General features: G+C 54.5%; 1 long non-coding RNA gene across 6 annotated transcripts; it reads right to left on the bottom strand.

The window, feature by feature from the left end:
- Positions 1–238: 238 nt before the first annotated feature.
- LOC144311521 (uncharacterized) lies at positions 239–2,731 on the bottom strand. Of its 6 annotated transcripts, none has more exons than XR_013377128.1 (4): positions 2,667–2,731; positions 1,425–2,504; positions 1,089–1,186; positions 239–738 (listed from the first exon to the last, which is right to left on the bottom strand). It is a non-coding gene; the product is annotated as an uncharacterized LOC144311521 (long non-coding RNA). The 6 variants fall into 6 exon arrangements; XR_013377129.1 differs by having other exon boundaries at positions 2,694–2,726; XR_013377131.1 differs by having other exon boundaries at positions 1,425–1,782; positions 2,067–2,678.
- Between the last annotated feature and the right edge of the window lie 482 nt (positions 2,732–3,213).

Here is a 3,213-nt window from a genome sequence, read left to right as displayed (position 1 = left end):
GGAAATATGAATTGCATCTCAGAGAATGCAAATGAGTTTCTCATAAGCCAATGGGAGGGTTTCCAGGGTGAGACACCTTATCTGGTTTAATTAAGAGCCCCAGGATTTCTATTCAGTGAGTGTTCATCACATCAGGCTTCCTTTCTCTAAAATTAAAATGCAGCCAGGGAAAAATTACCCAGTCCTGGGAATAAGGCGCTCTAAATTCTTTCAAAGAATCTGCACAGAATTCTGCAGGTTTGAAGAAGGGTCGTATATTTGAAAGTTGGAAATGTGTAATAGAGATAAAAATTCATATTCTGCTTGTGATAAAATCGTTAATGGATAATGCTCCCTTCAAAATCACACCTGTCCGCCTCCTGGGGAGGAGCTGGACTCTCCTGGTAACGTGACGTCCGTCCAAGGTGACTCAAACTTAGGGCTGACACCAGGCAGCCGGTTCTCAGAGAAAGCAGTTTTCACCTTCACTCCTGCCCTCTTTCCAGGTCTCCTTTTAGCTGGAGTGGGAGTGGCGGCCCTTGGCTGGGCCCAGTGGCTGGGAAGAGACCGGGTCGGTGGCGAGGGCCAGGTGAGTGGCAGCTTCTGAGGAAGGCCAGGGTGTGAGGCAGAGCGTGGAAAGTCTGGAAATCCAGTTAGTGAAGGACACACGTTCAAGGCAAATTCCAGAGGCCTCTTGGAAGCCGGCCTTGCCAGTCTTCATGAGCCTTAGGCTTTTGTAATGGCACCTTGGCCCTCGAGCTAAGGAAGAAGAAGGGATGAAGGTTAAAATCAGGTTTCTGGAGAAACTGCAGATTTCCATCATACCCGTGAAGACAATGTGCTCATCAGGAAAACCTGGCTGAGCTACAGGCTGGCCTCAGATCTCTTGCCAGCCAGCACCCTGTGTCCCTGCTCGCCCACCCGTCGTCCCACCCAGCTGCGCTGACTGTGACCAGGGGCCTGGCACACCTGAGGTGGCTCCCATCACCACCATCTCGCCAAGAACAGGCTTCAACTCAGCCATTCTGGCGAAGGGCCCACAGGCAGCTCCAGGGAAAGCTCCAGAGCCTGTACCTCACTCCTGGAGAGGCTGAGCCCTGGTCACCCACCTCTGGCCTTGGCACATTTAGAAAGGCTCCGGTCAGACCTACACCTGTAGCCTGTGGGGGACAGTGTGCAGGAGGCCGGTTCCGCGGGTCCCCAAACTCTAGGATGGAGAGGACAGAAGAGAGGGAACAGAGAAGCCCCGATGCTTTATATTACATTTCTGCTCCCATTAGGTCTATCACCACCATCACCGCACTCGTACTCTGGGCCGTCTTACCAAATCCTCACAATTCCGTGCGGAAGATATAATCGTTACCATTTGCAGACGAGGCCTGGAGATGTTAAGCGACATTACCTCCCATCGGTGGTTCTCAAACCTTTGCACATACGAGACTCACCCCACAGATTGGCGAGTTTCTGATGTAATTCATCTGGGATGGGGCCAAGAACGTGCATTTCCAACCAGTTCTCGGGGGCCGCCACCGCCGGTCCAGGGCCCACACTTGGAGACACAGAGTTGGCCACGGTCTCATGGGGACGTGAGATGGCTTCTGTGACAGCAGGTGGCGGAGAGGCAGCGTGCAAGTCCCCCCAACGCCCGAAGAGTTCTGTTCTGCACAACTTCTGGGGTGAGGGGGGCTTGTGATGTTACCAGCTCCTCCTCCTTCTCTCAGCTCTGCCGGAGCTGAGCAACCCGAGGCATGTCGGTTGGGATTCCGTCAGACGCAGAGACCGTGCGTAATTACACAGGGAAAGCTTAATATAAAATAGGATTAACGATTTATAGGAGAGTAACCACTCCGAGAAAAGACGACTCTCCAGGACATCCCGAGGCTGAGGCAGGTTATTCCAAGGGGGCCCCTGGGTGGGGAGGCAGCCGAGTGGGCAGCCCTGGGCCAGAGCGGGTCCACAGGGGGCAGACGGGCTGGAGAGCAGGGAAACCCAGGTGGGGCCCGGCTGCTGTCGGCTTAAGGCCAAGGTCAGCGGGCAGGGAAGCCGGCGCCAGGACCGGTGGCCCTCCTGGGGTGCCAGCAGGTCACCTGACAGGTGGGAACTCTCCCAGCCAGGGCCAGCTGACAGTGGGCGAGCACTGCCGGAGGTTCAGCAGCCGCGCTCCTGCAGCCCCGGGAGCGAGGCCTTCCTCCTGCAGCAGCTTTCAGGCCCTCCTCACAAGCTTCTTGACCTGCCAGAGGGCCACGGAGAGACGTTCACGAAGTCCAGTTTCGTTACCACAAAGTAAGGCAGGGAAAGGTGCACTGAGAGGCAATAAACTGATAACTGCACCCAGCAGGGATCCACTTACTTAGACTACGGTGTGAATGACCTTTCGGAATCGAGAAGCCTGGTGGCCCTGAGAGAGGCGCTCACCCGGCCTGGGAAATAGTTAGCCAAGTTGTCCTTGAAACACTTCCTATTCCGTCATGGAAATTGGCCGGAGGGAGGAGAGGAAGGCAGTGAGGCCGGAAGAGTAGTTTTCTCTAGGAAGGATCAGAAGGGAGAGAAGCCATTCAGGAGGGAGAACTCACCTTCCCAAGAGCAAATGCCATTTCAGCAGAGAATTTCCCTTCCTGGAGCCAAAATGGAGGAGGAACCCGCACGCCTCCATCTCCCCTCCCCGCCGCGACCCTCCTGCTTCCCACCGTCTGTCCCTCTGTCCACCACCGCACCTGCTGCAGGCTTCCCTCCTAGCTTCCCCTCTACAAACTCCGCCCCCTCCGAGCCCCACCTCCCTGGCCCCGCCCCTCCTGGCCCCGCCCCCAAGCTCCGCCTCTCTAACTCCCTCCATCCTAGCCCCGCCCTCTCCTAACTCCACCCATGTAGCTTTGTCCCTCCTTTGTTTTCAATGTTGATTATTTATTTATTTATTTTTTATTTATTTATTTATTATTGGAGTTCAATTTGCCAACATATAGAATAACACCCAGTGCTCATCCCGTCAAGTGCCCGTCACCCAGTCACCCCCACCCCCCGCCCTCCTCCCTTTCTACCTAGTTCTACCTAGTTCGTTTCCCAGAATTAGGGGTCTCTCATGTTCTGTCTCCCTCCCTGATATTTCCCACTCATTTTTTCTCCTTTCCCCTTTATTCCCTTTCACTATTTTTTATATTCCCCAAATGAACGAGACCATATCATGTTTGTCCTTCTCCGACTGACTTACTTCACTCAGCATAATACCCTCCAGGTCCA

This window comes from Canis aureus, chromosome 3 (genome assembly GCF_053574225.1).
Source record: "Canis aureus isolate CA01 chromosome 3, VMU_Caureus_v.1.0, whole genome shotgun sequence".
NCBI classification, from domain to species: domain Eukaryota; kingdom Metazoa; phylum Chordata; class Mammalia; order Carnivora; family Canidae; genus Canis; species Canis aureus.
Note: the sequence above shows the minus strand (reverse complement) of the source record. Positions and strands in the feature narration are given on the sequence as shown.